Raw genomic sequence first — 14,736 nt, forward strand, 5'->3', positions numbered from 1 at the left:
TTCATAGCCAATTAATAGGTATACTAGTGCAGTGCATGCATGCATATGTAGCTATCACATGCATGCCTCTTATGCATGCTAATAATCATTTTCTATCCGTAACTCGAGATAGACATTACATACACCCCCTCCTTCAAAAAACTTCGTCCCGAAGTTATGTATTATAGTATATCAGTAATTATTTTAGTAATAATTATTTTGGTGATTAGTATAATTGTCTCAGGGTTACGTACCATAATTGAATTTTCGTTTAATGTGAGGACACTTTAAAATTTGTGTTTTGATCATTTATAGACTTAAAACTTAATAGTCATGCCCTGCCCCGCCCCGCCCTAGCTGGGTTCCCAAGCTATTCGAGAATCATCCTATCCTTCTAATTTCTTCTGCTCCCATCCTATTCGTCCGCTACTCGAATATGCCATGGCGTTAGCTAGATTGATTTAACCATTCATAAACCTTACGGGTGATAGCGTCGACTATATCGACGTAATTTTCCAGTAGGCATTTGGCAGTTATCATCACATGTCTAGGGGAGCATGACTCCCACAGTCCTCCCATGACTCCAGTTTTAGGAGGATAAATGGTGGGCAACACCTCCACCCCTCTTAGTAGGACCAGGTTCAACACCCTATGATGGAACCTCATTGAATCTCAATTCTTCTCGGAGTTTTGTCATCACATGGTCTGTTTGGTAACGATACTATTTGCAATGTAAACATTTGTTCACACATTATGACATATGTTTCAATATATTCAAAACAAATTGTATTCAAATAACAGTTTCTGTGCATTCCAAATATGTTGTTATCTACGATATTGATCTTTGAGTTCATATAACATACTTGGCTATGTCTAGCCAATATATCTGTAAGTTCATTTTCACATTAAATAGTCAAGTGTAGTCATTCTTTTATTTCTATCTCTTCATTCATGTTGATCTGTAAAATCATAGATATCACATCCATAACATAATTCATAATTTATATCAGTGTCCATGTACCAACAACGTTAAGCAAATAATATATTCTTACTTGTAATAGTTCAAAATGAGAGTCTTAAGTATCCATCCAAAATAAGGTAAGGTTATACAAAATAAGTTTTTAAAATGCTTATAAATGTAACCCACAATTATAAATGTCACATAAAATAATCGAATTTACATAGATACGAATAAGGATGTAGCTACTATTTTCTATACTATATTAACCTTATAGAAGTCACAGGTTGAGACTCCAAAGCTAAATGGAGGGATGCTCCAATCTTTATGATTGCATATATAGAAATGAAATGAATTGAAACAAAAGCACAAAAACACTTACTTCTCAGTTGAAGCTGTTGGAAATAATACTGAGAGGGGGGGTGAATCAGTATTATCAGATCAGTAAAACCTTTACAATTTCATACTCAGTAACATATACGCTACTTCAGTTAAGTGAACCCGCGTGTACATGCTACTGTGTCTAAAGCAACTAGCGTATATCCAGAAATCTTATGATTCAGTTAGCTTATCTTCAGTAAATGCATCAGAACATTATTAACCATATTAACAGTAAACAGGTGCAGTATAACAGAACAGATCATCACACAAAAGCCACACACATGAACACCATGATATAAGGTGGAAACCCAATGTGGGTGAAAACCACCTTCTGCAATTCGTCTCTTTCTTCTTTAATAAGAAACTTCTTTTACAATGTACTGGTGCAGTCCTTTACCAGCACGCAGGCTACAACCTGCAGAGGGCTACAACCCTCATAGCTCTTGTACTAGTCGATCCATTTACTAGTACGTAGGTGCCAACCCTACAGAAGGCTACAACCTTCACTCGTTTTCCAGCTGCTCCTGGAAGGGAGCTACAACCCCCTGGCTCTTGTACTGGCTGATATGTTTACCAGTACGTAGGTGCCGGCCTACGATCTTCCCGGGACCACGTTTCATACATTTTCATACTGGATCCATGAAACTATCACCATTGTAGTACAACCTGCATCATCAATCTCTGAATCACCCAATACTGAATCACTGAAACCCTGTCAACAACAACCAGACAACCTAACAACAACCAGATCCAACTCCATCTTCAAATATCATACTTCACATTGTATACGCTACTTCGACGAACCCAACCTGCGTGTATACGCTCTTTCACCAAAACCAACCCGCGTACAGATCTGCAAATTCTAACTTATAACTCCGCAGCTATATCAGACATCAAAACATACCCAGATCATAACAATAAACATGCGTCAATAGATCTGGTCTATCCACAGTCATACCATATGAAGATAATCATTCCAAGCCTTGAGATCTCGTTCCATCATTCATCATCCTCCACATGAGTGAAACCTTGGTTCAGATCACCAACCCATAACCAGCACTTGGATCTCACACTTCCTCAGATCTTCATCACTCACTCACACTCACTCTTGCACTTAGTCTGGCCTAATGATCTTCTCCTTATATAGGCTTAGGCCCTTCACAATACCACGGTCCAAAACCATAGTAACACAATACCATCAACTTCAAAACTAGGGATCATCACGTCCGTCGAGACACCATGGTCCAAAACCATAGGCACAACTTCCAAGGACTAACCGCCACGGACCAAAGATAAGTTTTCCACATGTACGCGCTTTTACTGAAGCCAACCTGCGTGTACACGCTGATTTTCCTTACTGAACCTGCGTATATCGCTTTCTTGTCCTGCTGTACTAAGATCTGTCCTCTGATTAAGTTGCCATCACCTGTACCTGCCTCTGAGTGAGTTGCCATCAAGGACAACACTTGTATCATAATGCCAACAGAAGCATGATCAAAATTCCTGATACATGTTGATCAAGGATTCTTTAATCAAAACCCATACAAAAATGCGATGAGAATCAAACTTGGGTAGTTCTAGTACTAGACCACATTCCAACTAACTTAGAGCAAAAAAAACTAAACAGGGATGATATGAAACAAACCAACCTAAAACCAAAATTACATATGGATCCAACCAACTTTCTAATTCTTGTTATTTATTTGTCGTTTAAGCCTAATTATCTTTGATCTGTAATCTGGATCCAAAGAGACGATAATAACATTAACTTCTCTATCATGTCATTCCAGCTCATCTTCAAACAATGGAGTAGAGTTTTGCAGGGCTTACCATTAGGGTTATGTTGGAGATGGAGGAAGAGTTAATTGACTACTCTAAAGATCCCTTCGTGGGAGGTTCATTTTCATTGAAGGACTTTGTTACTGCTTGAAAATGCATTGTTCATTTGCACTATAACAGGCATTCTTTTCTTTGCAGTCAACAAATCTGTTCTTGGTCTACTTTGTCCAAGCAGGGTTCTCTTCAAATTTCATGAATAGACCAAGTTGTTAGAAATTCCGTGTTGGCTTTTACATATGTTTATGCATGTTTCTCGATTGAGGGTGGCTTTCACACTATCCAGGGCATGGCTTACATATGTGGAGGCATTTGTTTTGGTCACTTGAAGTGTTACTTTCAAGGTTTCAGTATCAACAAGTAACCTAAGTTTCAAACCAGCATATGATCATAGCTTTTTCAGATATTGTAATAGAAGTAAATGGTGCAGATTACTCTTGACTTTCACCTTGTAGCGGACTAGGATAACCAACAGGATAGACATTGTTCTCAAGGGATTTTTGCATTATTTTGTAAACTTTGAAATTGGCAATTTTGTTTGCTAGTATATTCTCGACAACTTTAGATGATAATGTCAGTCCACAATAGAGCCTCATTGAGGGATGATTTGGCTTGATTCACTTGTTACTAACTTACTTGCAAGCAAGGTCTGTTTTGAATTCGACTCATGAAAGTTTCTCTTATCAACGATTGAGATTAATGCAATGAATGAGTAGTTCAATTGCCTATATTCAGAAATGCCTTCTTAAACAAGTAATCTAATTTACAGATTATTAGAGGGTGATTTATAGAATCTAACCATCTATTGGGATGCTGTTGTAGAAGGCAAGAAATAGAATCACAGCAATGCAATTTGATAGGAGTATGCTGCATTGCCTAACAAGCAATCTTATTTTTCAATCTCCAAATTTTTTAATCTTAAACCACTACAGAGTGCCATTAGCAATGGATTACTTTCGTTTTGTGAATTGTTTTTTTTGGAATGTCTTTAACAAAGGGTGGGCATCCCTTTTAACCTAATTCTGGGTGCTATTACAAGTTATTTCAGCATCCAGGGGGGGTCCAAAATTGAAGTTGTTTTCAGCTTGCTTGTGGGATGGAATCCATGCCTTCAAGAGTTATCTAGTGTCTAGCATAGAAGGTTTTCTGTGGGCCAATTTCCTGTTGTGTATGGTCACTTTCCTGAGCCTTCTCTTCTCCGTTTTATGCACTATCTACAACATATCTTAAAGTGTAATACTTTTATGCCATGTATGCATATAAGTTAATAAGAAGGGTTCTGTGAGGTAGGACTTGGAGAGCCTTTAGATGAAATTGAACCACATAATAATGTTTTTATTTTGCCAAAAGAGTAGCCTTGTGACAACAATGATGAAACTGAAGGGCATTCTCAAGAAAACTCTGAATTTCAAGAAGAAACTTAAGAAGATTTGTTTCCAAGTGGTGATGATGATGATGCTGCTATTGGTAAAGAATGTAGCCCAAAAGTTGAGAAGGACAATGCTGCTATATCCAGTGCAAAAGGTACTGCAGATTTGAGGTAATTGTGAACAATTTAAGCAAGTCAATATTGGTAGCACTATTGAAGAAAATGTTCCTCCCAAAGAAGGCTTGTTTGTTGTTTTATAGAAGGATTGGTGTTGGGTGTTTGAAGAGGGCAGCATGGCTGATCATTTTGAAAATGATGATGCTGATATTCCAAGACAAGAAAGGAAAATTGAGGCTGTTCAGATTGATGATAAATCTACTCCTTTGAAGGAAGGTCTGTTATCAGAGTTTGAAAAGGACAACATTGATGACCAAATGAATGAAACCACTATTGAAAGAGATCTAGAGTTGGATAAAAGATTTGAAGGATGTGAAAATATTCTGCAGCTAAATCCAAGTTCATATATGGCATGCTTCAAGGGCAGTCCCATCTATGAAGATTATGGAATATTCATACACCTATGTTCTAGTCATGATAACATCCATGAAAATTAGTTCAAGGAACATTTGCACATAGAATTTGAGCAGGATGGTGTTACCACCAAAAGTGAATATTCTATCGAGAATGTTAGCTAGGAAAATGAACAGTGTGCTCCATAGATTACATGTGAAGAACAACTACATTTTGTGCCCTAAGAATGGTGTCACCAATATACAACATGGTGCTAAATTTCCTTTATGCCTGAAAATAGAAGTGAATGTAATGAAGCTGATGGCATTTCTTATAGCCCAAATTTATGCGTAGAATTTGAACAAGGTGTTAATATTGATCACTGGGATGAAACCTTCACTAAAGAAAGAAAGCTACAGCGAATTGGACACATTGAGGATGATTTTCATCATGATCTGGTCAATCTCAGAGGAACAAACCTAGTTGAGTAGGCAGATTTGCAACCTATTGGAGGGACAACATTAGAAACAAAATGTGCAACTCACAACCCTACAAAACCGATGTATGGTAATACATGGTCTCATCAAAATGACATTGAACTTGAATTGATGCCCAGGCTAGAAGATGCTGGTCTTGAAGATTGTATATTGAAAATATTAATGTTAGGGCTTGTTGACCACTACGTGTCAACGACCCATAGCAGTACACGATAGCGCCTGATCGATGTGTCTGTGCCATTCAACTATCATCATCAGCCTGATCATCATGCTATAATGTAAACCCACTTTGCATATATATGATGTAAATAATATCAGCAGATTTGTGTCATGTATGTAATTGCTTAGGTAAACCTACTTTTCTGGTGACGATCTACATTCTGGGAGGATTCTTGTCTCACCGATCCATTCTTGGATGGTCGACAAAGTTTTACTTTAGTCTTATCCCAAAGTCAGAATGGATTTTGTCACTGGGATATTATCATGCTTTTTTGCAGTCCAAGGGTTTGAAGTTTTTTTTTTAAATCTTAAATTTTTTTATAAGGGTTTCACTGATAAATCTAAAGCACAAGTATAACATTTTAATCAAAGATTTTTGGAAAATTTTCTTGGGTTTTTCGGCTACCAGAATCTCTTGTCTGCTGCCTGGGGGTGTTTGCTTTTGTGCTGCAGAAAATTTTGAATTTTTTTTCTTTGGGAAAGTCTCTATTTGCTGCCATACCCCTGTTGCAGAGGAGATTCTCCCACTATTGCATCATTCCACAAAACCCACAGCTCCATTCCTCTTCATCCTTGCATTTCCATTTGTGGCTGCATCTCCCTTCCACGCAGTCCTACCCTCTCAGCCCTCATTTCCTAACCCTTTGCTCAGTCCTTCTCCCTACTCATGGCTTCTGCTCCTCCCTCAAGCTTCGTCTGCCCAACGCTGCCAGAAGTTTATCGCTGTCCGTCGCCCCTTGCTCCTTCAATATTTGCACTAAACCGACGCTGCCTGCAAACTTGTTGTCCCTTCCGTCGTCGCTCCGCCCAGCCCGCAACCCTCAAACCCCTGTCTGCTGCCTCTCTTTGCTCCATCGAGCCCCTTCACCTCTGTTGTTGCCAAGCTCCTCTCTGGCTTCACTTGCATCCATCGCTGCTGCCCGTCTGCTAACCTTCTCACCTTTCATTGTCGCTGTCGTTCCTCCCTTCCGCACTTCAGCTCTCCTTTCCGCCATTGTCCAAGCCTCCATAGCCTACAAAAATAAACTCTCATTCGACTTTCTTTTTATTTTTTATTTTGTTTGCATTACATATGCATTAGGGTTAGCATATTTTTTAAGTTTCATTTGAAATTCATTTTGGTTTTGATTTCTTTGTTTTTGTTGCGGTTGACTTTTCATTTATTTTATTTTAATGGTTTTGTTTTGCATTTTATTTTTTATTTTTGATTTCATTTATTTTATTTTGATTTTGCTTAAAACATTAAAAAACCTAAAAAATTAGAAAATCTAAAGAATGAAAAAAATATAAAAAATTAAAAATCTAAAACATTAAAAAACCTAAAAAATTAAAAACATTAAAAATTAAAAAAACCTAAAAAATTTAAAAATTAAGAAATCTAATGTTTAAAAAATCTTCATTTTTTTGTGACTTGAGATTACTAAAGAATTAAATTAAAAGAGGATTTGCGCTAATACATTAAAAATTTTAATGTGGCCCATGACCCATTAAAATTTCGATTTATTAACCCTTTTAATTTACTTTTGAAGTTTTGTCACGTTAAAAATTTAATCTCTTCATTTTACCACATTAAATTAATTTCCTAAGGAATAATTAAATTGTTCATCTAAAGTTCCTTGGTGCCCTTTCGTGGTAAGTAATTGATTTCTCTATTGGCAAGTGCCATTAATGTTTTAAAAAATTATATTGCCTATTGGAAAATTTTTCTGGATCTAAATTCTTAATGAAAATGATTTTAAATCTAAAATATCGTGCATGTTAAAGTTTTGAGCATTTACACTTAATTGTTCATGATCGTCGCTTTGCCACATTACAAATCGCTTTGGGTAACTTGTTTTTTATTTAGTCTTCGGTTAATTGAATATAAAGGCACTGGTCTATAATCATTTCTATTTTGTGGTTGTGTTTTAGTTGTATTAGTGTTTAATCTATTCATCTCAGTTAACCAAGACTCATTTATATTTCCGATTTTAGACATCTGTGGTTTATATCTTTTGAGTTAGTTTTCGAAAAACTCACAGTAATAACCATATTCGTCAACGTTTCAAATCTCAACAGGGATCCATCATCAAGACTATTTCTGAATCCCTGTTGGGATTTGAAACGTTGATGAATATGGTTATTACTGTGGGTTCTCATTTACATTTGTCAAGTTATCCATCTTTAAGTCTCCTAGAGCTTCTGTTTCACAGGCTATCCTCATTCATTCATCAGAGGGACTACCCCCCTTGACTTGTCTTGGAGAGAGTCTAAACAGAGTGAGTGAGGATTAGAGTGGCAACCCTTACTCTGAGCGTTGTCGCGGTGCCTAGACACTTTGTGCGACAACAGGGCTTGTTGACCACTCCATGTCAACTATTCCATAGTTATACATTTTTTCGTGCATGGATTTCCATCATGTTTGAGCACTTATATGATCCACAGATTCATCATTATCAACTATATGTTACTGGAGTTTTGTAAACCCATTCTACATTTTGTAATGTAAATGATCCTAGTAAAACAAATGTATGTAACAACCTAGGTAAATTTATTTTTCTGATGATGATTTCTATCCTAGGAGGTTTTTAGTCTCATCGATTCATGTGTGTTTTTAAACACGAATGATCGACAAAGTTTTTCCCTCCAGTCTCACCCCAAAGTTAGGGTGGATTTTGTCACCTGGATTTTAAATGAGCCATAGTGTTATTTATCGAGTCCTTGTAAAAGTGATTTGGGAATAATTCTAACTATTTTGTTAGACTATTTTATTACAAGTCACTTAGAAAACTAGATCATATTTTGTGTCATTGAAATGGGTAATTATTGAGGGTCTATAGCGAACGAGTGTTCCCTCTTCATGGGTTAGAAATGTAATATTTCATGTAAAAATATTTAGTGCATGGTCCCTCATAGTTAGACACCATGGCTAAATATTAGAAGGTTGGAAAAATCAATAATCCCCTCAGGAGTCAATTAATTAAAATTTCTAGTTAAAATAAATTAAAATGCGAAAGCTAGAAATTTAATTAATTTAGGTTAGGAAAAATTAAATTCTCCAACATTTAAAATTCGTGGGTTTTAAAGTTGTTAATTTTTGGTGATCCACGACCAAGGGAATATTGAAAATTTCAAGATCTTTTGAACCCTTGGACCATAATAGTTAAGTCAAAGTTAACTTTTTGCGACAATTAACTCAAAATAATAATTTTTGAGTTAATTAAAAGGAAATTAAAAGTGAAATTCAAATTTCCTCAAAAAGTAACTTTATTTCAATGGTGATGACTAAAAGATCATTTGATTTTCATCAATGGTTGAGATTGCTTTGACGGGGATCAAGCCAACTAGCCATTGGAAAATTTATTTATAAAGGAGAGGCCTCTCTCCATTATTTGGATCATTTGATCTTCATCAATGGTTGAGATTGCTTTGATGAGGATCAAGCCAACTAGCCGTTGGAGAATTTGTCTATAAATGAGAGGCCTCTCTCCATAATTTAGATCCGATTTTTCAATCGTATACTTGCTCTAAGAAAGCTCTTGTAACTTTTTCTTGTTAATAAAACGCAAATACTTTGGGGTTTCAGACCGTGGTGTTCCTCTCTCAGATTTATGTGGTAATATTGTTCCAAAACTCCGCTGCTTTTATTTGCATTTGCTGGTTAATAACCTTTGAGGATTGATCTGTGCACATGTATCTTGCACAAATTTCTGGGTTTTTAAAATATCATTTTGATTTGATAGAAGTAGGAGGTATCTTTATTTCTTGGTGATTTTATGATTATTTTTGATCTCTATTAATCTAACAATCAGAGTTAAGTTTGCAGAAGTTATCATTCAAGATTTGTGTGTTTGGGGAAATCCTCAGCTGGATCAACTGACTCTCAGATCACAGAATCTAAAGAGCAAATTGTTTTTAATTTCTGAAGTCATCTTACAAAACATTTTACTTGCATGGGTTTTTTGGGCTCGTGACTCTTTAAAATTTCCATTTTATTTCTAAATTTGTGCAAAATTGTTTAAATCTGGCTAATAGAGGGCTTTGATATGCAGATATGCTAGATTTGTAGAATATTATTGTAGATTTGTAAATATCAAAATTTTAATTCATTGGGGTTTTGGCTAAGTTGCAGGAAACGTTGGAGAAGGGTCCGTTTCTAGCCGGAAACGAAACAGAAACAAGGAAACTCGTATTGTACGGTCTGGAAACTCGTTTCCGGCCATACTGGCCTGTTTCTCGAGGAGGAAATGTGGCCATTACAATCGGAAACACGTTTCTAGGAAAGTGGAGTTTCCTCTCCTAACTTGAATTATTCTTGTATTTATTTTTTATTTTTTCGCTTCTACTTTTTTATTGGGTGACTAAAATATTTTCTGGATGCTTCTAGATGCCTCAAGTTATAAAAAAGAGGATTTTTTGAGTGGGGCAGCCTAATGTTCAAGCCTATGGCCCTAGTGTTGATATGTAGTTCATGACAATGTTAAGAATGTGACATTCTCCTTTATTTTTCATTTTCATCCTTTTACTTAAATTTTTAACATTACCATGAAATGACTCAGGATGTTTGAGAGTGGTTTCGCCCTCAATGGATTTCATATGGAGAAAGTAGAATTTTAGATCTCACTCAAAATCCAGTAGACTTATCTGTTTTTCAGGATTTCAGGATTGGTGGGATCGTAATGTTTCCATTGGATTTTGTCATGTACTAGGGTATGGAACTTGTATTTAATCAAGAGAGCCAAGCCCTCTATGCAGGGGAGACTCCCAATAATCAAGAACATGTACGGTACTAGGGTATGGAACTTGTATTTAATCAAGAGCATTAAGATCGTTCGACTATGTAGGAGGAGACTCTCAATCAAGCACGAGACAAGAAATTAGAAATTTCTCATTGCTGATTTTGGATATTGCTATTTTCATTATGTGATCATTCATGAGTAAGTGTGATGTAAATTTAGAAACTTATAGTTTATGCATTGACAATTGAAAATTTAATCATAATGTAATAAATTAGAATGTATCATATATGCTTTTATGATTGCACATATTTTTTAAATGTCCTATATATATATATATATATATATATGCGTTTCCCTGTTTCCAAAATCTGGGGGGGTCACGTTTCGTACCTGTGCCCGTTTTGGAAACTTGAAACCGTTTCCCTGTTTCGTGCAACTGAGGGTTTTGGGTATTTCGTATTTTTGTATATACATGCTTTGGGGTTTTTTGTCTTTTGTTTGTGCAAGTAAAAAATTTGAAAATTGCAGGTGATTTTTGTGGATTCGGGAAAGAGTTCTGAGCCCCAGAGGGCATTCCCATTTTGTTTGCAGGTTAAAGAGAAATTTCAAGAAGATTGTAGGCAAATATTTTAGGGCCTTGAGACCCTGCGCTGGCCAGCTCCAACCTCTTTCTTGGCCTCCCTCTTCTCATCCTTGTAGCCTCTTTCACCATAAAATTTTCACAAATTTTCTCCATAAAATTCCCAAAAAATTTTAACAAAATTTCTCAAAAGTTTTTAGAGTTTGGCATTTACTTTAGAGAATTTTCAGTGACTTGAGCATCCCATCTTTAAGTGTCTTGAAGCCCCTAGGGGCTGACTGGTGCACATCCTCTAAACCCTTACCTCTTTCATTGATCTAATTGAAAGCAAAAATTAACACTGGCATAAAATTTTAGTTATCTGAAATTTAGCAACAAATTAGTTTACATCTTTCACTGCATTACATTTCAGAAATATAATTACGTTCAGAAACTTTTGCATGCTATTTTCTGAATATTATTTCACTATTTTTTTAGTAATTTTCCGAGTTTTAAGATCAAATACATCACTAGATCAGAAGTAGTAAAATTCAATTTTTTTTGAATTATTAGTTAGCAGTTTGTCATTTGAAGTTTCTGCTGTTATAGATAGAGAAAATCTGAATTTTGCATGGTTATGGGACTGCTGATTTAGAATATATTGTTGACATTAACATTTGGTTTAAGAGCATATTACTAGACTGATATTTCATTGAAGTGATTTGATTTGAAAACACTTAGTTTAGTTTTTGAAATACATTTATTTTTACATGCTTATGCAAGTAGGACTAATCTAGTTTTACTTATGCATCTAATGATCTTTGTTGAGTACTTCATGCAAATGGATTTCTGAATATTAAGTGTTTTATTTCCAGCATTTTACAGTGGTTTTCTATTGTACATTTCAATAATTACTTGTGCAGATTTTACATTTTACATTGCTGATATAAGTACTTGTTTTCACATTAAGATCACTGTTTTTCTGAGCCTCAAGTTAAATAACATTTAAGACATATTTCAGAAATATTTTTAGGCCCTCATTTAACTCAAATCAACCAAGTCCCTGCATTTCACATAGCTTTAAGTTTTGAATTTGCATATGAGACAGTTGAGTCATTCAACAACAGTTTCCCATCCATTACTTGGACTTCATTTCCTTCGCATGATAGTTGACTCCACAAGGCACTAGTATCATTTCCCTTCAATTAAATTGAATTCTTCAAAATCTTGCGCAATCTGAACAAGTACTGGTTGCTTAGCTGTGTCTCCCGAACTGGTTGGTTCCCAACTGGTTTTCATTCATCCCATTTCTATAGGGTCTACACCCCTTAGTCTGCTATAGGGAGACGACTCAAATAGAGAGATTGGGGATTAGTGTGACAACTTCAGATCTGAGCCGTTGTCGCAGTGCCTAGACATTCTATGCGACAACAGGGCTGTTAAAAAAGTTGAAGACAGATCTTTTTTTAGTATGTGATGAACATATAAGAAAATTAGGACAGAAGGAATGAGGGAACTGGTGATATTGGCGACTGTACAATGCATGTTTTAGTTGCAATCAGAAAACAAAATTTTCAAACTCATTCATGGTATATATTTAAAATAAAAATAAATGAAATTGGAATCTAATACCCATTCCCATGATTTTCCTTATCATAAATGTATGAATATTGAACCAAATATTCAACAATTTTCTTGATTAAATTTATTTATCTTCATGATTTTTTTTTGTTCTATCCTATTTATTTATTTATACAAGACTCAAGTGAAACGACCTATTAGGAGGCTAAACTTTACCTCACCTAACCCATTATTATATTTAATTAATTTAAAAATAATGGTCACATATTATCTATAAAATGCAAAATTTAAGGTTTATATATATATATATATATATATATATATATATATATATATAATTAAACTCATATGCATAAAATAAAATAAGGTAAAGTAGAGCAAGTGCGTTAAAAAAAATTAAAGCTTTTGGGATGGCTACAAAACTTTCTAAGGCACATAATAAGATTTTGATTCTATGGCATATTACAAGTTATATATATATATATATATATATATTTTTATAAGCTTGGTAGGACTACTTCTTCATCATGTCCAACTTCTCACCTCGACAAACAATTCATAAGAATCCTATACACTGCCGCATTTGAAATACATGTCTGAAAACACTACCCCCAGACACATTCGATTTATACCCCTCCCTTTGCTGCGTAGCCATGCTATCTCTTTCCTTGTTGTAAAGCTCCCAAATATGCACATGCCAGTAGAGCATTGGTAATTGAAGTGCCATTGGGCTTAGCTTTAGCAATACCCATTTAATAAAACAACGCCAAGGCTTCACCAAAATAACCATTTCGACTGTACCCTCATTGAATTCCACGCCTAGACCTTTCCAATTCACACAAAGACGTTGGACGTAAACCCACTTTTCATGTCATCCTCACAGATCTCTATTCCTTCGTTCGATGCTCCCAAGTTGAGACATGCTGAGAGAACATTGTTGTAAGTGATACGATTTGGCCAGATACTACTTTGGGCGGTGAGGATAGCGTGAAGGGTGGCTTCAAGTGATAAATTTTATTAAATTCACATATATTGAATGTTTAGAAATTTTCTATACCTTTGAATCAATTTAAATATTAACAATACATTTCAAATGAAAAAATAACAATCTCATCTAAAATAAACAGAACAATGTCATAAAACCCTTAAACTTCGAGGGCTGAGATTGATGTAATCACGACAGTTTGAGGAGTGATAAGACGTTTCGTCGAATTCCATGAGTGCAAAGCAAATTATCCTAGGGCCTACACCCTTCGAATTGTCGATAACATGATAAATGTGTATATTGTCTGTAAAACAAAATAATTCGATTTTAATGAGAAATGCACATATCGTTCGTAAAGCAACTAAGGAAATAATTTGACTTCTATGGACAATTTCGATATTGCAGGTAAAAGGAATAAGGAAATAATTTCCGTAAAGGAGTTAAGGGGATACTTTGACTACTGATACCACGCGATAGGGTGATTGACTAAATATTTTGCCCCGACATTACTTTTCATAAAGGAGCTAAGGGAATAAATTCTAACCTGGAACTATTTGGTAGTTTTTTGTTTTTGTTTTGCCGAATCTATTGTGATAATAGACAAAGATCTGCCCTCCCATATGGCGACTTTCAAGCTTGCACGAAGGGAAATGATTTTTATTTTTTATTATCTATAATCATGGTTACCTATATTGTAGGGATTGTGCTCCAGAGTTGGACCACAATCGCAAACAAGAGATTAGTATATACATACAGTTCCAGTCAGGGATTTTTTTTTTTAAACATGAAACGAGGGCCAATATTTATGCATACAAAGGGCATGGTTCATAACACACAAGCATAACTTATTTAATATACCATTTTTGTTTGTTTGTTTGTTTACGCAACAATTCAACAGACCAGTTCGACAGAAAGAAATTACAACTTATGTAGGGCCTATGAGGTCTGAAAGGGCTTGAACTTACCTTTGATACCAAATTGTAAAGCTTTAATTTCAAAAATTAAAAGATTTTAACAAAGTTTATGCCCAGAATCCAGACAATGAAATTTTAAAACAAAATGTATCACTTCATTAGTGAGTACTTAATTGGAACCCTTGTTTGAAGGTGTTTTATGGCCCTTGTGGCTCCTTCTCTCGTTACTA

At 35.3% G+C, this 14,736-nt stretch overlaps 1 protein-coding gene across 2 annotated transcripts in view; it reads left to right on the top strand.

The window, feature by feature from the left end:
- Positions 1-14,736, top strand: part of LOC149197816 (AUGMIN subunit 3-like) — a 332,310-nt gene that overhangs the window by 41,664 nt on the left and 275,910 nt on the right. The window lies entirely within an intron of this gene.

Source organism: Pinus tabuliformis, chromosome 2_2 (assembly GCF_031772625.1).
Source record: "Pinus tabuliformis cultivar Carrire ecotype Pingquan chromosome 2_2, CPIR1, whole genome shotgun sequence".
In the NCBI taxonomy this organism is placed as follows: Eukaryota; Viridiplantae; Streptophyta; class Pinopsida; order Pinales; family Pinaceae; genus Pinus; species Pinus tabuliformis.